Raw genomic sequence first — 24,310 nt, forward strand, 5'->3', positions numbered from 1 at the left:
ATTCTATACTCATATCCCATTGGCAAGATGCCACCACAATTATGCCCGGGTTTATTACTTTTGTTAAGGTGGGCCTATTTTTCTCTGTGTAGCATAGCGACCCCATGTGTATCGTAATGGAATTGTGGTCCATAGGATCTTCAATGTCTGGTCTGGGGGAAGTAGATTACCAGGTTTTACCGTGAGGTAGACTTGAACTGTTGTCCAGCAATTGAGCACATTAGCTTTTTATTTACCTCTCAGGGGAAGTCCACAGCAAAGGGATTATCCATTATAAGTACACAGGGAGAGGTCACTAGGGGCTAAGATCTGAGGGTGCCAGGTTTCACACAACTACCATTACTGTTGAATTTAGTTGTAGTTCTTCGGACATAACATACAACATCACTCATATTTATTATAAATGTGTTCATAAGTGCTCTTCCTGAGGCTTCCCATATTCCTTGTTGGAAAGATGGGGAACTGAAGTAAAGGAGAGATAAGTCAAAGAAAAAATAGGAAGCATTGAAGAGTGGGGGGAAAAAAGGTAGTCAGATTTGGGCCCAGCTCGAACCTGGCCTCAATAAGGACCCCATCATTATCCCACAAGCCTTCATCAAGAGCAGCTATCCAACAGGAAAATGGATCCATCCGTTCTCGCTGATTAAACTTGCTCTGAGTTAACGGACTCTTCATTCCTCTCGTTTTTTCATTCGCAGCAAGTGGGATTGAACTGACCCCAAGCCTCCCTGATGAGACGGATCGAGCCCTGCCTGCCTGAGTCCGAACAGAGCAGGGATGGCAGTTTTGCCTGGGGATGGTCTTTCTCTAACTGCCACTACCTCCTTCTCTGCGTGTTTAGTTTCCGTAACACCCTCCTGCAAGACTTCCAGCATGACTTGTGACTGACAAGGCCAACCATTTGCTTGCTAATTTGCATTTTAGCGAAGTTCTCTTTAAACTGAAAACTCTTCATTCCCAAAGAAATCATGCTTCGAGACACAGAATACTTTACTAGCCTGATAGAATTTTTATACGATGACTGATTTTATGTGTGTGTGTGTACGTGTGTATTCATAAGAGAGACTGGGAAAAATTGTACTCAGAAACTCAGTCCTGTGGGAAACTGCCTAGTGTTTAAAGTAGTCTGGAAAGTCAAGGGCTAACTGCCAAGAAGCCTTGCTTGAACGGCACCTGTGTCTCATGAAAATGCACGCACACACTTCCACTCTTCTTGGGGATGGGTCTCAGAGTGTGAATTCCACTAACAACCCTTGTTCATATCCATTGCAGTGCTTACCAACTGGATTGAAAAGAGTTGGTCATTGGATTTTTTTCTTGATCAGATCTCTCTTGAGGGTAGACAGTCTTTTTTTTTTTTTAACATTTTATTAGGAGCTCATACAACTGTTATCCCAATCCATACACACATCAATTGTGTAAAGCGCATTTGTACATCATTCCCAAAAAAATTCCCCCCCAATTAAATCCCCGGCATTAGGTCCTCATTTTTCCCCTCCCTCCCTGCTCCCCCCTCGCTCATGAGCCCTTGATAAGTTATAAATTGTTATTTTGTCATATCTTGCCCTGTCCGACGTCTCCCTTCACCCACTTTTCGGTTGTCTGTCCCCCAGGGAGGAGGTCACACACAGTTCCATGTAATCGGTTCCCTCTTTCCTACCCATTCTCTCTTTACCCTCCCTGTTTTGCCACTCACACCACTGGTCCTATATTTGCCACTCACACCACTGGTCCTATAGAGGGTAGACAGTCTTTTAGATTTCTGTGTACCCAACTACAGCTCAGCATGCCGCGGTATCTAGTGAAGGCGTTATAAACGTGAGAGGTCTACTGATCTCCAAGACTTGAACTCCTCTATTTGTTTGGATGCTGTATCTAATTGAGTGATGGCAACATGTTCAGACTACCAAGGATTCCTTTTAAAATGGAATCATGTTATCTTCTCTATCGATTCTTCCGATCTTTCCCTAAAACTCAATAGGGGAAAACTCCACAAAAGGCATCGTGCCAATTGAATAATTTTTAATTATCAGTCTTTTTCATCTTTTAAAAATTACCATAAAATTAGATAGTACTAGTTCTCGATAAAATTATAAGCATGCTTATGGACTTCATCTCTCCATTTCAGATATCCAGAGTCTTTATGACGTAAGTCCCTGGGTAGTATAAATGGTTAACACCTTTGTCTGCTAGCTGAAAGTTGGAGGTTCAAGTCCACCCTGAGGAAGCCCAGAAGAAAGGTCTGGGGATATAATTATGAGCTGTCAATCGGTGAACACCCTGCACAGCAAAGTTCTATGCTGGCACACATGACATTGACAGGCATCAGAAGTGGCTCCATGCCAACTGGTTACTGATTTTGCTCTCCAACCCTGTCCAGATTTCTCTTCCCAAGCTAAGACGAATGAGAAAACTGCCCTTTGTGGTTGCTTGTGGAGTTAGACTTTGATAGAAGCACTTTACGTTCGTTAACTGTCTTATTTTTTTTAATCATTTTATTAGGGGCTCATACAGCTCTTATCACAATCCATACATACATCACTTGTGTAAAGCGCATTTGTGTATTCATTGCCCTCATCATTCTCAAAACATTTCCCCTCCACTTAAACCCCCGGCATTAGGTCCTCATTTTTCCCCTCCCTCCCTGCTCCCCCCTCGCTCATGAGCCCTTGATAAGTTATAAATTGTTATTTTGTCATATCTTGTCCTGTCCGACGTCTCCCTTTTATTCCCCACTTATGCTGGACAGTGGTCACCGTTAGCCTATTTCACAAAGGAGAGAACTGAGGTTTTTTAAGACGAAACTTGCCGAAAATCACTTGCATACCAAATCACAGATCCAACACTGTCGCCTCACGTTGCATGAGTCCAAATCCAGAACTGTCCTCACCCAGTTACCTAGTCCACTGTTGTCCTCATCACAGGAGTGCTACTGGCTTTCCAAGGGGTCCTGTTGATCCTTGGACTGGCTCCGGCATTGTCATGTGCTAAAGAGTCTGAAGGAGTGAGCTGCTCCTTCCCTTCCAGGCCACACTCAGAAGGAATGAGGAGAGTGGCAGTGGCATGCTTCTGCACATTAAGGCAGTCATTTCTAGAAGAGGCACCCTTGGAGAAGGCTGGCCTGTAGAATCAGGGTGCCAGCTAAGGGCACTGGAAATAAAACTCACAAGGAAGTGATGAGGGAAAATAGGCGAGAAGAGCCAGGGCAGTGATAAGAGCCAGGGCAGCATTAAGAGGCTTGCTCTGTCAGGGAGGGTCCTCTGCACTCTCACAATTGTGATGCCAAATCCCGGCAAAACAAGGCAAAAAGCCTATTCAGATCCTCCCCCTGAAAAGGAGGAACATTTCCACAGAGCTAAATTAAAAATTTAAATGGACGTTATTCCAAATGCCTAATTCAGAAATAGCAAGATCTGCCTTGGAAGCTGTCGGCTTTGACAGCAACAGCTTTTGTTTATAAGACTGTATGTGTAAGGCCCTTGATACATTTCAAAGCATCTTATTGAGAAGTCTGCAAGACAAGAAGGGCAGGCATTGAGGAAGATTGTGGATGAGCATGCACCCAGCTAGGGGCATCTGAAGTGGTAGTTTCTACTTCTTTCTTTCACAGGCACAAGGAAGCTGGAGCTCAGGGGAAACCAGGTACTTCATATTGGCATTGATGGTGAGTGCAGTCCGCGTAGAATAGTTGATGCCTTCGTAACGTATACACCCCAGCGTCACAGTGGCTCAGCTCATGAATGTGTTTCTTGTTCCCGATTAAAACAAACAAACAAACAAACAAAAGCACACTGCCATCGAGTGAATATTGACTCAGAGCGATCCTGTAGGACAGGGCAGAATGTCCCTGTGACTTTTGGAGACAATAACTCTTTAGGGGAGTAGAAAGCCCTGACTTTCTCCCATGGACCGGCTGGTGGTTTCAAACTGCTAACCTTGCAGATTACAACCCAATTGGTAACCACTACACCATCAAGGCTCCTACCTGTTTCTTGTTTAGGAGGTCCTAAATACTGGTGACCTTGGCAGCTCATCAGGGCAGCTCTTTTCTAAGATATGACTTTGTAAGTCTTTGTAGTGTTCATATGATGCTTTCCTTCCCTTAACCTGTGCCTTTTAGAACCACTGTGACAAGGGAATTGATTAATTCCAAGGCTAGTCATTGCCACAGCTCAGAAATGACATGTGCAATTTCTGCTCCTAGTTGCTTGGCTGGAAATAGTAGCACCATCCTAAATTATTACAAGTGACTAGAAATGTAGTATTCCATGTAACCAAAAAGTAGAAGAGAACTAGATATGGGTGGGGTCATTCGTCTTTACCGCAGTTACCATAAGCCACGGCTATGTATTTGGTTCCAATTCATAGCAACTTTATCGGAGGTGTCTAAGGCTGCAAATCCTTTTTTTTTTCCCTTTTCAACAGTTTTATTAGCACTTCATCCACATGTCATACGATTCAACTATTCAATCATATCAAGAAGAGGTATACAATTCACCACATTCAATTCTAGAATATATTTTTATTTCTGGTACTAGTTTTTATTCATTTAGTCTTTTTCTAATTGTGGCAAAAATATACACAATAAAAAATAGATTGTAAATCTTGTGGGAACAAAAAGCTACATCTTTGTCCTGTGAAGTGACTGGTAGAGTTGAATCACTGTCCTTGCAATGAAGAGCCGGACCACTGCTCTACCACAGTAGTGGCACTAAAACGCAGGCTTCCTGACACTCACACCAGTATTCTTTGGACTAGCACATTGCCTCTGAGTGCTATTGGCAATGGATGCTAGAATGCTGAGAAGACAGAATTAAATTCTTAGAAAGCTCTTACAGAAATCTTAACAACAACTTTTCCTATTCATGTTCAGGTAACTATTTATTTGATTTAACCCTATTGTTTCCAAATGACAAACTGTTTTCTTAATAAGAATTATTAAGGGTTGCTCGTGGATGTCTTCTATGGCCTCCATTTAATCCTTGCAAAAACCCATCGAAGTGAGCATCATTAGCCCCTGTTTAGATGGGAAACGTGTGATGGAAAATTATAGAAAATTAATAAATAAGTTCAGTCTAAAAATAAACGAAATGATATCGAGGAGACGAAGAGCTAGTGGAAACTCAAACAGGAAAAGTCATCCCAGAACCAAACATCTTACAATGTGAAATTGTGTCTCATTGAGAATTTGCAGTTGGCTGTTTGCTCAAGCGCTGCATTCTCTGCTTTGAGCCACTCTTAGATTCTAGGAGGGAATCCGTATCAATGTTCATCTGTCTACATTCTACAATACTATACTATGCTATGCTACGCTATGCCATGCCATGCCACTCCACGACATACCATGCCACCCCACGCCACCCCACAGCACAGTATAGCCTTCCTCCACAATGACGAGACAACTTTATCTGTTTTTCCTTTCCGATACATTTACAACTTTTGCTGGTGAATAACTCGGCATCCTTTTGCTTTTGCTCTTTGCCATGGAGGTGATTCTAACTCAGGTGACCCCATGATCGTCTATGTCTTCAAATCTCTAATTATTACTATTCCCTCCACTACTAACTAAATGTATTTCTTAATATTTGAATTGGAATGGAGAATAACATTTACCGAGTTCATTCTTTTGCTCATGCCTATATTGTTGGGTCATTGCTAGATTCACTCTCCTTAGACAGACATTCATTTATGTACAAATCATTAAAGTAAACATTTTTTTTAAAGCAAGAAAACAAATGGTGGTGAGGGTGCTAAGAAACTGCAACACTCATACAGTGAGGGTGGGACTGTAAATTGGTGCAACATTTGTGGAAAGCAGTGTTGTGCTCCATCAAACATTGGAAATAGAAATACTCTATGATCCAGCAATCTCTACCTGGTATAAGAGGGGGTACACCCCCCCCCATAAAAACAATGGAAAAAATCTCTGCTGGGCAGAGTTTTGATAGGATGCACTAGGTGCGCATTGAGCAACTCACTTGAGTTAGTGCACCCAGTGGCACTGCCTGGGAAGGTTCTCTCTGGTCACAGTAAATTTTTTCATAAAAGCAGTTTCACTGGAACCTTGTTTTTTGTGATGGCTGGTTTAAGAGAAGAGCATGCAACTGTGAAATTTTATTTCCTGCTCAAGAAAAATACTGCAGGAACTATTGTGATGCTGAACACAGCTTACAAGGGCATTGCTATGAGAAAAACTCAAGTGTACCAGTGGTTCTCTTGTTTCAAAAAAGGTGCAATGTTGTTTGGTGACAAACCTCATTCTGGACATCTGTCAACTTTCTGAATGGACAAAAATGTTGACAGCGTCCTTGCACTTGTGCTAGAAGACCCACCATTAAAGAGATAGGGGAAGTTATCTGGACCAACTTGGAGCTCAGTTCAGAGAATTTAATGGAAGATTTGGGAATGACAAGGTCGCTGTGAAATTGGTGCCTCGGGTTCTGACTGACCAGGAAAAAGGGAATCAAATGGAAACATGCTGTGCTTTGAAAGAACAGCTCCAAAGTGACCCAAGCTTTTCCCCAAGGTCATTACTGGTGATGAGACATGGTGCTATCCGCATGACCTCGAAAGAAAACATCAGTCAAGACGTGGAAGACACCATCATCACCTCACCCCCCAAAAAAGGCTCGTCTAGTGAAATCAAAGATCAAGATCATGGTGTGTTTTTTTCAATATGAGGGGGATAGTGCATTTGGAGTTTGCTCTACCAGGTCAGAATGTTAAGCAGATTTTCTATTTAGAGGTTCTATAAAGATTGCTTAACATTATGCGACAAAAAGACCTGATTGGTGGCAAACAGGGGACTGGTTTTGCCACCATGACAATGCATCTGCTCATACAACCATCTCAGTTTTGGCACCAAACAGCATGCTCCTCCTGCCCTATGCATCGGACTCAATTGACTCACTACATGTGACTTCCTTTTGTTTCTGCAAATGAAGAAGTGCAAGAAAGGGCAGCAATTTGACGACACAGAAGAGGTGAAGAAACAAAACAAAACAAAACAAACAAAAAATGAGGGAGGTGCTGTCAGCCATCCAAACAAGTGAGTTTGAAAAATGTTTCTAATAATGGAATGACAGATTTGACAAAGGTATCAATTGTAATGGAGAGTAATTTGAAGGTGATAAGGTTATTTTGTGAAATAATTTAAATACGTAGCTTTAGAAAAATAATTCCACTTGGGGGTTACCCCCTCATATATAGAGTTTATAATTCTTACAGCTCCATCCACTCCTCCTGTGCTTCATCCCTCATCAACCCTTGTATCAGTTATCATCACTTTGGAACAAGGAAGAGCTACTTGCTGTCAGACCAAATTCAGGTCGGGTTGATAGGAAGGTCAACTGCCAAGTATGAATTCAACCCAGCATAAGCAAGATCATGATGGTCTCTGCCTGATAGTAAGGTTATTCGAGATCTTGCCGGTGGCTGGAGTGGTTCTGCCAGTGGCTCAGTCTGACTAGTTCCTCTGCAGATGGGGTGTGAGCTCCCACTCTCTTCCAGGGTCTTCTACAAATTAGGTGTTCATAATTTTAGCTCTGAACCTTTTCCCTTAGCCATATTTGAATTTTGTAATTGTCATCTTTGGATCACACAAGCTGGTGTGCTTCTTCCATGTGGACTTTGTTGACTCATTGCTTAGATGCTTGTTTGAATACAAGCCTTGAAGACCCCAGACACTCTTCTGATTGATAGCCGGGCACCATTTACTTTCTTCACAATACGTTCCTACAGCCTCCTTATCTTCAGTGATCATTTCATGAAGGTGAGTATCGAGCAGAGCCATGCTATCAGAAATAACTTTTCTTAGATTGGGGCTAGAGTTCATTGGAAGCCCAGCCACCATCTGCTTATTAATGGGGTTTGCATGTCTCAGGCTTATTTTGCTGGCTGTAGTCTGACAAAGTCACAACCCCATAGGACCAACTGGATCAATAACAGCTGTAAACCAACCAGCAACCAAACAAACAAATAGAACATACACACACACACACACACACACACACACAAAGAAAAGAAAAGAAAGCAAAAAAAAAAAAAAGCAAGACACCTATATAAATAAAAAACTATAGCACTGTCAGTCACCCCACTGGATTATAAATCAATTACACTATTGTCATCATTGATTTTCTCCAGACACTGTCAATAAGAGAAGTCTATGGGCGCACAGTTCCACATTGAGCCTCAACCATGAATTTTGGTCCTTTTACATGTTTGTTGACCTCTGTATGTATTCTTCGGTGAATTGTATCTTTATTTCCTTTGCCCATTTCCTATTTAGAGCATTCATATTTTTCTTGTTGACGTGTTGCATTTTTCTATAGATTTCTGAGATCAGTCCCTTGTCTGATGTGTCCTTGCCAAAAATGTTTTCCCAGTCTGTGACTTCTCCTTTTACCCTTGACATACTTTAGTATGTCTCAGTCATCCAATTTAAGAGTCCTTAGTGGTATTCGTTGACTATTCACTGGGCTGCAATTCAAAGGGTCAGCAATTCTAAACCACCAGCCAGCTCCAAGGGAAAAAGACAGATGGACCTTTCTACGCTGATGAATAGTTAACAGTCTCAGAAACTCACAGGGGAGTTCTACTCTGTTCTACAAGGTCTCCTGGAGTCAGACTTGACTCAATGGCAGTGAGTTTGGTTTGGGGTTTTGATGATGTGGTGGTTGTACGTTGGACTGTAATCCGCAAGGTCAACATTCATAATCACCAGTAATTTTGTGGGAGAAGAGTCTCAGAAACCCACAGGGAGAGGTCTACTCTGTCCTATAAAGTCACCATGATTTCTAACCAACGCATTGGCAGTGAGTTTGGAGTAATACATTTCATCTTCTATTGTGTGTGTGTGTGTGTGTTTTATGCACGGTAGTTTTAATGCCCTGTATTAGCAGCCTTTTGTTTGTCCCTTTCAATAGTTTTTTTTTTTATAGTTCTGGGATTTATATTTATCCTTTTAATCCCTCTTGAGTTTGTTTTGGTGTGTGGGGTGAGCTGTGGGTCCTTTTGCCTTCTTCTGCAGATTCTGTCTATAAGGTTCCCATGGCTAATTCCTCAGAAGTAGACACACTATTCCTTCCTCGCAGTCTGTTCTTCGTCTGAAACTTGTTTGCTCCCTGTGGGTAACCCTGCTGGTATTTCAAATCCTTGACAATCTCAATCTTTTCGCCATTTATTATGAAGCTACCTACTGATCCTTTTGTGAGGACTTTAATTTTCTTTACATGTAAATCCAATCCATGCTGAAGGCTTCAATCCTTGATCTTCATCACCACCACTTGTCTATCAGTTTGTCACTCTGTGGTGGCTTGAAGCTATGCCACCAGTTTATATCTGGGCTCTTCTCCTGTTCCATTGTTCTAAATGCCTGTCCCTGTACCAGTGCTACATTGTTCAGGCTATTGGGACTATGTGATCGGCTTTGAGATTGAGAAGTGAGAGACACTGATGTCTCAGGCTCATTGTTTTGGTGTTTCCCTGTAGAAGATTAAGTATGAAATAGTGTAATATGTGGTAACAGCAGGATACATTTTGGTCCCATGTCTTCACATCGAACTGTATTTATTGCTTATACCCAAGAACATTATTCTTCTCTTTCAAGACATATGTGACAGGAGACATTTGCTTATGTTAAAAATATGTATAGAGCTCTACTCATTCTAGCCATAAATCCTTTCCAACCCCTTCTTAAGGACCATTTTGGAGAACATCTGAGGAATAAAAACATGCATTTGGATTTTGTATAAAGCATTGATATTTTAAAATATTACTGTTATTAGACGTGTAGCTGGCCTTCCCAGTTACCACAGAATAGATTACAAGTCATGGGTGTCCCATGTGTCTGTAACTGGAACTGTGCTTCATAGGCTTTTCAATGGCTGAGTTTCAGGATGTAGACAGTCAGTCACCTTTGAGTGGATTCAAACATCCAACCCTTTGGTCAATAGCAAGCATGTCAATTATTTGTATCACCCAGAGACTTGTTAGTATTAGCATTCTATTTGATGTACCTGTCATCCAGTAGAAAATCAGACATAATACCATGTATTTGGTAATCTGGAAATACTTGGAAGAGTTTTTGAACGTTGCCACTCAAACTTATTCTCCCCATGATCATAAGTTAAATGGAGTCTTCTCTCCCATTCATGGTATATATCACATTTGTAATGATACATAGGTGGATTTACTACTAATAAAATATCATTAATCCATTATTATACTTACTAACCATTTTGGGATGTGTGTGTGTCTCATATATATGTTCTGTCTTTTTATACCAGGATGAAGTAAACTAACTAGATAACCAAAATTTCTGAAGTAAATTAACTAAAAATTACCTTTAAAATCTGGGATTGCACTAGCTTTTTTCTTCAGTAATATGCTTGTATTTTTATGTTTAATAAAATTTTTAATTAGTAAGAGTTTCGATTAAAGTTGTATTTAAAAGCTAGTTATATTTTGGTTTTAATGTGTTTTCGATTATTGTTAGTTAAAGATCTTGGAAATGTTTTCATGGGAAAAATATTTACCTTTCATGAGACATTCAGAGAAGTATAGAAAGGAGCGTCTTAAAACATATGACTCTTGAATGTTTGCACTTTCAACCAAGGAGGACAATTATTTCTTAATTCAACCTTTTCAATGGACAAAGCGTTGATTGTCCTCCCAGTGACAGCTTGGTCATTAGAGATTATAAATCATTCAGAAGGAACTCAGAGCACATTATTTACATCAAATTGAGTCACCGAGATTTTTGCACGACAGTATGTTGTTGTCTCAATCGTTACCTCTCTTTGGGTGGTTAATTACTGTCTCAATTTCAAATTAGATCCGTGCTTCTGTGACCTCTTTTATACAGCCCATTTTCTGTTCATAACAGAAAGAGTTAACGACCTATGATTTCCCACCCCTGCCATCAAATCTGTACATGCTTCTCAAGAGCAAAGAGTAGCAAAAGCCAGAAGACATACTGTCACATAAATAAGCTCATCATTTTTTAATTGAAAGTGGCTCTTACACATAACTTCTATCTTTCTAAGGAGGCTGCTGCTGATATGGAATAAGATAATTGGTGTTCTCTTCTATGTCCCAGGGTTTTGAATTGTGCCTTCATTCTTCGGCTTGTTGGTGGTACATGGATGTGGACACATTTGGGATCTCAGAATGCTGAAAAGTCATCGCGCTTTATTAGTACAATCTCATGAAAAGAAAGCAGCTTATTGCAGTTATATCAAATCTGCTGAGTCACTCTACAGGTTAGTTTTCAGAGAAACTTACAGAGATCCTCAGAAAAGGAACTCAGCCCTGCATATGTCTGTGCGTGGCAGCCACGATAGCACGGTTTAGAAATTGGAAATTTCTTATGGAGACAAGCCAGGACTCGGCATAACAAAGCTCATCGCTTCCTTTTTAAAGGTGTCATTTGAGGATTTTACACACTAGGTCCTGGTGGCCTAGTGATTGTGTGTTTGGTTGCTAACCATAAAGTCAGCAGTTCGAAACTACCAACTGCTTTAAGGGAAAAATGCAGGCTTTCTATTCTAGTAACAGTTACAGTCCTGGAAACTCACAGGAGCACCTCTACCTTGTCTGTAGGGTCACGATGAGTGGCATTGACTTGTTAGCAGCGAGGTGGCTTCTTTTTGTTTTGTTTTTAGCCATTACTGAAGCACATGACTGAAGAGCTCTAGGTCCCCTGCTTCTCTCTGTACATACATACTCTGGCTATCGTTGAAGTTGAAATTCCCTCTCTGATGTCATCTAGAGTGATGAGGTGATCATTTTTCAAGCATACAGAATCATACATGCAAATGTCTACTTTGTAAATATCTTTTAAGTTACTTTTTGGCTGTTAAATATGTTCAGAGATTGATTATGGAAGTCATGGTACAATTATGTTTGATATAATTAAACTATGGAATGATATGACATATGTATTAAGTCATATGACATATGTGTTAAGTCATTAATACTAACTACAGAAAATTAATAATATTAATAATTAATTAAAATTAATAATCGTCATAATAGCATAGATCCGGAATGGAGTTCTGTGCTCACACTAAGTCTGAACTCCAATTTAAGAACAATTAATTGTTACATCAAGGCCCTGCTCCAGACTCACTTCATGAAATGATCACTGAAGATAAGGGTGTTACAACAAAGTGTGGTGAAGAAAGTAGATGGTGCCCAGCTCTCAAATGAAATAGCAAATGCGGTCTTAAAGGCTTGTCTTCAAACAAACAGCCGTCAAAGCAGGAATCACCTAAGTCTACACAGAAGTAGCACACCAGCTAGTATGATTCAAAGATGACAATTCCAAAACTCATATATGGTGAAAAGTATCAGAGCTAAGATTATGAACACCCAATTTTTAGAAGGCTATGGAGGACACTGGGAGCTCAAAACCCATCTGCAAAGAGCAGCTGACAGATCCACTGTGGCCAAAGGCAAAAGCCCCAAATAGCCCTGCTAGCAGGCAGTGAGCATTATAGCCTTGATGATGCTGGATAGAACTCAGTACTTGGCCAGTTGACCTCCCATTAGACATGTCCTGGATTTGTTCTGAGGGCAAGTATCTCTTAGATGTTCCATGACAAAAACTTCTTCCCTGGCTTCTTGAATGTTGATGGGATCTTCTCCCACTCATGGATTATTTGTATTTTTGCCTTTCTACTAATGTGATCTTATCTTTACCACCACCTTAGTGCAATTTGTTTTTCCTTGTTTTCTGTGGGGTTTCACAGCTGTGAAGGGCAGGAGGAGTGGATGGACAATGATGATAACTGATACAAGGTGTTACAGGGAATGTAAGGGAGGGCAATAAGGAGTAGAAGGAGAGTTGGGGAGTGAATAGTGAATGTAGGAGGGGCAGGGAGCTCTAGAGCTGTATATGGGGGCAAGTCAACTGTGAGAGGAGGTAATGGTGGTGATTACACAACTCCCCCTTGATAGGTTTGAACAATTGAACTATTCAATTCTATGATAAGTAAATGATGTGCCAATAAAATTGTTGGGGGGAAAAGTAAATACCCCCCCCCCAAATGGAAACTTGACTTCTACTATCAAAATGCCTGTCACAGCCATTGTTTATCTAGTACCTTAGGAAATTCCTGAAATAGACTGACTCCACATGACTCTGTCCAAAACACACACACACACACACACACACACACACACACACACACTTGGAAACACATAAGAGCACTCAGTTTTTACTACCAGCTCCTACTCCTGCCATTTTTCTTTTTGGAAATGGTGGGTGCTCAACAAATGTCTGTTAAAAGAAAGAATAAAAGTTTGAATAGTTGTACTCAGACTATGTGGAGCCCTGTGATGTCAAGCGTTATGAATTGGGCTGCTAACCACAAGATCAGGAGTTTGAACCCACTAGCCACTCCACAGGCAAAACACGAGGCTTTCTGCTCCTGTAAAGGCTATCGGTCTCTGAAGCCAGGAGTCGGGTCTCCTCTGTGCTATGTGCTTGTTATGAGTTGGACTTGGCAGAGGGCATACTAACTACATCTAACTTTAGAAGATGAGTAGCATGCTCTCCTACATAACTGTATTGTTAATTCTGGTGCCAGGTATCACGTAAACATTAATAAGATGTCTGATGTAAGGGGGGGGGGGCTATGTAGATATTTTTATTTCCAAGTATAGCATTTTGTCACTGTCATGGGAGTCTATAAGACAGAGTAGAACTGTGCCTGTGGGTTTCTGTGACTGCAACACTTTACAGGAGTAAACAACACTAGAGAAACTAGTAGTGACTTAATTGTGGTCTTTCTGGGAGCAATTTGTCTATACATATTGATAGCAAATCTTTTACTGTCAAGAAAAAATTCCAACTCATAGTGACCCTATAGGAATAGTAGAATAGTCCTATAATGTTTCTAAGTCTCTAATTGTTAGCCTTTAAGTATTTGACCAAACCATTTTACTTACAAGAATTTATCCTAGCTACATAAGTAGAAAGACAAAGACTCCTTGGTCTTTAATTACAAAATCAATTATAAGTATAAAATATTAAAACCTTTAAGATATATTTATTGTGCTTTAGTTATAAAAGTGAGCTATGCAGATAGTCACATATATTAATTAAATACGATACATGAAGTTTTCATGACATGTTAGATGAAAAGACAATAAAAACTGTAATACAAGATGAAATAACTTAGAACTGTGAGTTTATGTGTTTGTGTGTATAAAGAGATAGAAATTTAGACATATATAAAATAATATTAAAGATGAATAATTCAAGTGGATAAGACATGAATGATATATATCTTTATTGTTTTATAAATGTTTCAAATTTTCTGTAATAAGAAGGTTATGGTTTCATGATAAAAGGATAGGTTAATGATAGAAATATTATCCTAACCCATCTGTAGGCAACTGGACATCCCCTTACAGAAGGGTCGCAGGGAGAAGAGCCAGTCAGGGTGCAGTTTAGCAACGATGAAATATACAACTTTCCTCTCGTTCTTTAGTGCTTCCTCCCCACCACATCATGATCCCAATTCTACCTTACAAATCCGGCTAGACCAGAGGATGTACACTGGTACACATAAGAACTGGAAACACTTGGAATCCAGGACAGATAAAGCCCTAAGGACCAATCATGAGAGTAGCGATACCAGGAAGGTAAGGAGAAAGTGGGGGAGAAAGGGAGAACCGATCACAATGATCTACATATACCCCGCTCCCTGGGGGACAGACAGCAGAAAGTGGGTGAAGGGAGACGTTGGAAAGTATAAGACATGACAAAACAATAATAATTCATAAATTATCAAAGGTTCGTGAGGTAGGGGGCGGAGAGGGAGGAGAGAAACTGAGGAGTGGATACCAATGGCTCAAGTAGAAAGAAAATGTTTTGAGAGTGATGATGGCAACAAATGTACAAATGTGCTTGACACAATGGATGCATGTATGGATTGTGATAAAAGTTTTATGAGCCCCCAATAAAATGAATTTAAAAAGAAAAAAAAATATTATCTTGAGTCTAAGCTTCCTCATTTAAGAAATGAGAATAAAATAATTTCATAGGATTAGGATTTCTATGAGTAATAAGCGTAAATAAATAGATAAGACCATCTACTATGTCTCCTATACAGCAGTCATTCAATAAATGCTAGATGATTAAAAGCATGATTATGATAATGTGGTGCTACAATTTTCCAGAATTAAAAGGAAAATTACAAGTTTCAAGGATAATGATTTGGGAATTTTGAAAGCAGCCATTCTGCATCTACAGAGTGAATTCTTCCAGATGAGAGAAAAGATGGCATGCTAATTACATTATAGCTGTATCCTAGCTTGATTTCCTAAGTCTCAAGTACTTCCACTTAAAAGCAAAGCACAGAATAGCTCTCTCTTCTCAGGTGGGTTCGCTCATCCTGTTTGTAAATATCCTAAAATATAATTTTTAAAAAGGAACAGAATTAACTGTGGACAATTAACGAGTTAAAGCGCAGGCTATGTTTAGCTCTTCCTTGAACGATGAGCACACGTGTTGCTGATGTGGCTAGTTGCTGTTAGGTCCATGCTGACTCACGGTGATCCCATAGGTATTTGGATAGGAATTTACCTTTTGCAAATCTGGTCTCCTGGTCTTTGAGTGGATTCAAACCACCAAGCTTTCAGCTACTTGCCAAAGCACTTAGCCATTTGCACCAAGGAACTCCTTAAATAATAGCAGATAACACCATTCTTAGCACTGTACTGTTCTCTGTCCATCTTTGAAACAAGCATATGAAATGGGTTCTATTACTATCCCCACATTAAAGATAAGGAATCACAGACACAGCTGTTCAGTAACTTTACCAAGATCGCACAGCCTTGAAGGACAAACCAGATGCAAACCCAAGTAGTTTACAGGCTTAATTCATATCCTCTAGAACTTGGCTATCCATGGTCATCAAAATTATGCTGCGTTATTTTTGTGTCTTAATATGAAGCTTCTACTAGATTCATATGGAAATCCTTGCAGGGTGCTGAACTGGAGGTATGAATCACACCCACTCACCCTCAACCGCCCACTAGAATGTAATTGCCCTGCAGCCAGGAGCCTTGTCTACCCTGCTGATTCCCTAACTTCAGCACATGGGAAGATCAGTTGCTGGTACATAGAAGGCACTTACTCTTTAATGAGGGAGTGGATGAATTTGTTGATGTAAAAACCAAAATAGCTCTCTCCTGACTTTAATTCTTTTAAATTCTGCTTTACATGGAATAATATGAGGCCTAAAGGGCTGAATTGAAACACACATATTTATGTTTAGTTATTTCCTCCCTTCTTCCCAGCTGCCTAGGGGAATGAGAACCCTATTCCTTTCAAATCTGGGGGAAAAAAATCCTTATTCAGCGTGTGTGGCTTCCATCCGAGTTAGAAGAATTTATTTCTCTCCTAGAGGAGTTTTGATTTCTGCTAATTCCTTCACCCAAAATGTTAAAAAATAAAGACATAAACACACACACACACACACACAAAAGCAAAACACAAACCCATGGTCAATGACCTCCTTTTGATTCATAAGAGCCATAAACAGGTTTCCACAACTCTAAATCTTTATGGAAGAACTTCATTTTTCTTCCTTGCAGTGGCTGTTGGATTTGAACCTTCAACTTTAATGTTAACAGCCCAAAGCTTAACCCACTATGCCAAGAGTCTTACCTATATATGGTGGTGTCATCTTTCTGAAACTAGATGATAAATCCCTGATATGAACTACTTCTTATTAGGTTTCTTCTTCTTCTTCTTTTTTTTTGCATGGCATCTAGCCAAATACATAGCATTTACAATTAGTGCAGCAGAAATATTTTCCCAGAAAAGTGGCAGCATCAATGTGACAATGTGAGTCTCGTAAGAACATTCGGTTTGCTCAGTCGCAGAGGTTAGCAAATATTTCTTTAAAGGGCGGATCGTGAATATTTTCAGCTTTGCAGGCCACATTCGCTTCTGCCTTAGCACCGGGACATCAGTCATAGATGAGGAATGAATGAATCAGTGTGTTCTATATTCTAATAAAACTTGACAAAAACAGGATGCAAAGTACCTCATGGGCTAACTGGTCCACTGAACCCTGGTGGCATAGCAGGGACCTACTGACGTGCTAACCAACAGGTCAACAGTATGAAACTGCCAGTTGCTCCATGAAGAAAGACTAGGCTTTTTACTCCATCAAGAGTTAAGTTTTGGAAAGCCCCGGGGCTAGTTCTACCCTGTCCTGTAGGAGTCAGAATCAGCTCCATGGCAGGGAGTTTGTTTTGGTTATGATCATAGTTTGCTACCTCCTGGTCCATACCAAGCCGCACACTTGGCATTCTAAGTACACATCAAAGGAGAGAGTTGGTCTTTCCATCACTGGAAAAACACCAATGTGTTCTTCAGCATGTAGATCCAATGCTTTTTTTGCCAATTCAGGGGTCACGTCTATGGTTTACTTCTTTTCCCACATGAAATACATTCCTAATCTCATTCTCTTCTCAATTTCCCCTTGCGCTCTCATCTACCCAAAGCTGTAAAATGTAATAAATAAGAATTTCCTATTAAGGTTAATGGACTTTTGGAGATCTTTCTGCAAAGAGGAAATTGAAAAAAAATCTTATTAGGAACTAGCTCCATCATATAGTGTGGTCTGCATTTCAGCAATTATAAATATGGATTTTTGCTTTATCAATCAACTCCATCTCTTTCCATCTAATACTCCTCTACGCTATCTAAAATGAAATTAGTCCCCAGCAATTTTCTAAGGCAAAAGGGAAAGGGATATAGAAATATCTTGGGTGAAAATCAAATCATAGATGCAAAATACCTTGATGCAACTGAGGGATCAAGTATAATCTTTAATTTACAAGCAGCAAATTACTTCTGTCATAAAGGACAGAGCAGTTAGTGTTCAATCAGAAAAATAGAGGCAAGAACTTGTGTGCAGTTGAGGAAATCCAGGTGGCTATTATTGGTGCAGGTAATTAATTGAGGAAAGTGAACGATGAGTTGGGGAAGCCACCTAGAAGGGGAAGCATCACGCATGTGCTTCTGCAGCAAGGCTGTCGAGAAAGGAAAGAGAGGAACTGGTAGTTCAGTGGAAAAATTCCCTTCCTGCATGTGGAAGACGAGTGTTGGATTGCCAGCCAATGAACCTCAGGCACAGATGCCACTCTGATCCGTTATCATGATACTGAACATGTTTCAGGAGAGCTTGCAGACTTAAAGATTAGGAAGAAAGGCCTGATGGGCTACTTGGGAAAAATCAATCAATGAAAACAGGTGACCTCCTCTGTGGGGGACAGACAACAGAAAAGTGGGTGACGGGAGGCATCGGACAGGGCAAGACATGACAAAATAATAATTTATAAATTATCAAAGGTTCATGAGGGGGAGGGGGAGTGGGGAGGGAGGGGAAAAATGAGGAGCTGATGCCAGGGGTTTAAGTGGGGAGCAAATGTTTTGAGAATGATGAGAGCAATGAACGTACAAATGTGCTTTACACAATTGATGTATCTATGGATTGTGATAAGAATTGTATGAGCCCCTAATGAAATGATTAAAAACAAACAAACAGACTAACTAACTAAAATGTCATGAATCACAATGGCCTATCTTGGTGTTCATGGAGCTCTCCATGAGTAGAGACCATATGACAGGAGGTATCAATGACAACAACAGAGCCCAAAGGCGGGAGACACATGGAAGCTGAATGCAGTGTGGTCCTGCCTGGCAGGAGGGGGGCACTTGGAAAAATGCAATGACTTCTGGAGCTGCCCCAGCAGGCTAAAAGAGGGAGAAAATATCCTAACTTCTCCCTTCTTCCTCACCCAGTTCCCATCAATGCCTCCTATTGGTTGGACCACGCTGCAGCAGCCTGGGGATTCAGACCGAGGTGTCTGGCCCTTATGATGAAAGGCAGATCTGGAAAGGATACACAATGGTTCTCAGTGCACACAGTCCGGGACTGGCACAAAGACAGGGAATAGATAGCAAAACAATATTTACAGTGACACTAACTAAACAACAGAAATTTGGAGGAGAACATTTATCTTATTTATATACATGAGGGGCCTTTAAAAGTTCATGGAAAAACGGAATTGAAAGATCTCCCCTCAACTCTTTGAGGCCCCATTGTATGTATTGTATTCTCATAGGACCTACCTGCAGGAATCACTCAGTAAATATTTGCTGACTGAGTGATTTCAACAGGAACGTTGTTCAGCATCCCCCTACCATACAAGATTAGCATCAAAGACTCCCTTTTCCCGGTGTGTGGCCTTTGCTTCCTTTCTCCTGTTAGCTAGTGAGAAGCTGGCAAGGGGACAAGAGGTGATGGTGGCAAGAATCATGATCTGGAGGAGTGGAGACGTTTTCTGTACTTATTTCTCCAACGCAAAAGAAGGTGAAGGGCACAATAAAGACACATTTCCTTTTCTGAACACACTCTTAAGGGATGGGTCTGAAACAAGAGCACAGCGCAATGGCTGGGGTGCCACGGTGCCAGGATGCCCATACGTGGAAAGAGGAGGTTCACTGCAGAAGACAAGCCAACAGCAGAAGACCCACCAGAAATCTACCTTATGGTGGAATATTCACGATTAGCAGACTCTACGGTCCGGCTTTACATCTTGCCAGGTCTTGTAAACTATCTAAGGGTCCTTTAGATTTCTTTTCCAGAACAATGCCTTCATTAAACCCATGTTTTCTGTTAACACCTGATTTTTGACGTTGGGTTTGAATTTTGTTCCTCACCTGAAATCTTTCTTGCAAGCAGGCAAGAACCACGGAGTGGAGATACCTGAAACGCTAAGCCTCCTACAAATAACATTCCTTTTTTCATATATTCTATGTCCTTGTGGCAGAGTAGGTTATGTGTTAAGTTGCTAACAACAAGGCCAGCAGTTTCAAGCCACTCCATGGGAGAAAGGGGAGGTTTCCCTTCCAGTAAAGATTCCCGGTCTCAGAAACCATAGGGTTTGTTTTCTATGAGTCAGAACGGACTCCATAGTGAGTTTGATTGTTTTGGGATGTACAGTAGATGGTACAAATGCTTAATAGACTTGATTGTGAACTGATAGACTGGAGGTTCAAGTCCACTTAGAGCAGCGGTTCTCAACCTGTGGGTCGCGACCCCTTTGGGGGTTGAATGACCCTTTCACAGGGGTTGCCCGATCCATAACAGTAGCAAAATTACAGTTATGAAGTAGCAACGAGAATAATTTTATGCTTGGGGGGGGGGGGTCACCACAACATGAGGAACTGTATTAAAGGGTTGCGGCCTTAAGCAGGTTGAGAACCACTGATTTAGAGACACCTCAGAAGAAAGGGCTGGAAATCTACTTCCTAAAAATCAGTCGCTGAGAACACTGTGGAGCACAATTCTACTAGAACACACAGGGGTCGTCATGAGTCAAAGAGGATTCTCTGGCAACTCCTCTGATTTTTATGTTGAACTGAGTCACAAGTACAACAAGATTATAGGAAAGGGCCCTCTGAGTCATGGGTCCTTGGAAGAGAAAGATGTTCAGTTTCCTGTGAGTGAAGGAGTCTTCCATGATGCTGATCGTTGGAACAGGTTAAAAAGATTGGGCAGAAATGGTAACTTGTCACTTTTGAACAGAACTCATGAGTTCCCCACATTGCTGCCCACCTCTCTGCTTTATCAACATTCAAAGGCCAGACACCACACTGAGCTGGGAACTTGGGTTCTCTCAAAACCCAAACTGTGGACCTAGAGTTTTCTTCTCCAGTCACCCAGTGAGTCATACCTGCCCTGACAGAACGTTCCTTAAGCTCAGTTATTAAAGCTTACGTGGTGGATTTCCTTCTATTGAACCAGAGGGTTTCAAACTTTTAAAATTGAGTTCTCTTACCAATGAAGTACGTTTGCACTTACACTCCTGAAGTGTATCTAGTATTGATGTTAGGTGCCATATGTCACTTCCGACTACTAGCGGCCCTTTGTACGATGGATCCAAGCATTGCCTGATCCCGCTTCATCTTTGCAATTGTTGGCCTGGTTGAGCCCATTGTTGTAGCTACCGGGCATGATGTTCTTTCCCAACATGATGTTCTTGTTCAGGGTCTGATCGCTCTTGCTAACATGCCCAAAATCTGTCAGATAAAGACCCTCTGTTCTCACTTCTAAGAAGCATTTGACTGTATTTCTTGAGACAGAGTTGTTTGTTCTTCTGTCAGTTCATTATACTTTCAGTATTTTTTGCCAATCCCACAATTCAAACGCATCCACTCTTCTGCAATCTTTTATTGTCCAGTTCACATATTGAATAGCATGGCTTGTTGCACCTTGGTACTCAAAATGACATCTTGGCTTTTAAAAAGGAATCAACTAATTGACAGTAAGCTTTTGGCTAGTAGTATAGTATTTAATAACTACTGTTTCAAGACTGTGGCAATGAAAAGGGAAGACCAAAGGCAAACGGATGCATTTGAGTTATTGTTTTGGCAAAGAATACTGAGTATACCAGAGACTTTCAGAGAAACAAATGTGGGAAGAAATACAGCCCCAGTGCTCCTTAGCAGGAAGGGGTGGGCAAGACTTTGCCTCACTTCCTGTGGATGTGCTCAGGAGGGACAAGTTCCTGGAGAAAGACATCATGGTTGGTAAAGCAGGCTGACCAAAAAGAGGGAGGGTCTTAGCAAAATGGAGTAACACAGTGGGTGTAGCAATGGCTAGAACCTAGGGATGGGTTTTGAGGCTGCCCCAGGACCACGCAGTGTTGCGTTCTCTTGTATATCGGGCCACTGTATATCAGAGCTAACTCCATGGCACCTGACAGCAATAACAACTGATCCAGGACACGTCTCAGCCCCGAGATGAAGGTCACCCCTACCCAAAATGTATGTGGATCCACATGACAAATAGCACCACTAATACTTTAGAATTTTGTTGGCCAATTGCTTCTCAAATCTGATTTGATTGCCATGACTTTAGAATGATGAGTTCATTTTAAACATGAAAATTCCAGCTTTCTATTGATTCTATATCACTTGTGTATTACTAGTATCATCTTCTATTCGCATTCTTGGTAACTATATTTTAAGGTATTTGTCCATCTTGGGAGGGCTATTTTAATTAAGACTAGAACATATTCAGAACTCCTCTTAACAGGGCCTATGTCAACAGCAACAGGCAGTGGGTTAGGCCGAGCTGACTAGAGAAACAAATCCAGTGACAGAGATAAGAAAGAGCTTTATTTAAAAAAAAATCTTTTTATTGGGGGCTCGTACAACATTTATCACAATCCATCCATCCATCCATTGTGTCAAGCACATTTGTACATTTGTTGCCATCATCACTCTCAAACATTTTCAAGAAAGAGTTTTATATCAAGAAGTAATCATGCATCAAGGAAACATCTCAGCCCAGTGCAACTCAAGTTCCTAAGTCAGATACTGGTTCATAAGTTCCTCTTCAGACGCACACAGCCCCATGCAATAATGAACAATGCAGAAAGATCACAGGCTAGTAGGTGCAGCATTGTGGGTCCAATGGTGGTACCCACATCTCAGGATTTGTGCAGGTCTCAGCGTGGTTTGTCAACAGGAAGGTGAAGGCAGACAGAGAGGAGGAGGTTCCCAGCACCCTCCTTATGAGAAAGAAGGTCATGCCCACAAGGTAGCATCATCAGGCTGTGACCTGATTGACCATCGAGATTTTACCCCTAAACTTTTATATCTTTAAGTTGACATGAAATTATGTAACTACCACAGTGAGGACACAAAGAATGCAAGTGGAATAATAAGGATGTATCTGTCATATCTTTCTTTCAATGGGGAATTCCTGCACACCACCCAGAGCATGTCCTGAATTATAATACACCCTGTGACTTACAGACCAAGTGAGGTCATGGTATCAATCTATATATTAAGTTAAAAAATCATCCATTTTTATATCCTTAGGGAAACAAAATTATAAACAGATTATCCAAAATGCTCTTGCATCCCTCTTGGGAGATCAATGCTTTAAATCACAAGCTTCTTGTGCCCAGATTATTAGATTCAGATTCAGGATGTGCTCAGCTCCTTCACCACCTGGACCATTACTTATGATGATTTTCTCCAAGAGCCTGGTAAGGGATTGAATGAAAACCAAACAACAGACAAATTCCCTGCCACCCAGTTGATACCGACTCATCGCGCTCATATGGGACAGGATAGAGTTGCCCCTGTGAGTTTCCAAGCCTGTAGCTCTTTATGGGAGTAGAAAACCCCATCTTTCTGCCATTGAGTCTATGAGTGTCACCTTATTTAGAAACAGGGTCTGCTCGAGTCTATTTAATGATCTAGAACTGGGATAATTCTGGACTTGGGGTGGGCTCTAATCCAATGGTGAGCATTTTATAAGAGACAGAAACAGAGCAGACCCAGGGAAAGACAATGTGAAGACAGAGCCAGAGATTGGTGCAATAGGATCTAGGAATCAAGTGTTACAGATGAAAACAAATAAGGTACAGAAGTTCTAACACCTGCACTGCTTAACGTGACCGTGCTTAGGGAAATGGAGGAATTTTTTTTAATCATTTGATTGGGGGCTCGTACAATGCTTATCACAATCCATGCATACATCCATTGTATCAAGCACATCTGCACATTTGTTGCCATCATCATTCTCAAAACATCTGCTTTCCACTCGAGCCCCTGGCATCAGCTCCTCATTTTTCCCCTCTCTCCTCATTCCCCCCTCCCTCATGAACCCTTGATAATTTACAAGTCATTATTATTTTGCCATATCTTACACTGTTTTTTGGATGCCTTATTAATTAACACAATCATGCCAGAGTAGGTTTAGTCCCTACCCTAAATCTTTCTGAGTGACATTGTATAAAACAGAATGACAGGCAGCATGTCAAGAACCATCTGCTGTCATTGTTTGTAGGTGCCGTGGGGTTGGGTCTGATTCATAGCGACCTTCCTGACAACAGAAGGAAACCCTGCCATCCTATGCCATCGCCACAACCGTTCTTACGTTTGATTCCTTTACAAAGCAAGAAAGGTCAAAGCGCACATAGAACAACCAGACACTGAGAAAAGTAAGAATGCTCTTCCCCCATAGATAGAACATATCTATGCCAATGCCCTGAATTCAGATTTCTAGCCTCCCAACTGTAAGCAATTACATTTCTGTCCTTTAAAGTGACCCACTTAATGCAACTTAGTTAAGGTAGCCCTAGGAAGCTAAGATACCAAGAATTCCAATGATGGCTGCCGTCGATAAGAAGCTATAAAATATAGAATGACTTGTCCTTCAGACCAGCTCTGAAGGACAAGTTTTGGCTCTGCCCTCCAGCA

This window comes from Echinops telfairi, unplaced genomic scaffold, assembly GCF_000313985.2.
Source record: "Echinops telfairi isolate 266 unplaced genomic scaffold, ASM31398v2 ScPeMD7_15;HRSCAF=58, whole genome shotgun sequence".
NCBI lineage: Eukaryota > Metazoa > Chordata > Mammalia > Afrosoricida > Tenrecidae > Echinops > Echinops telfairi.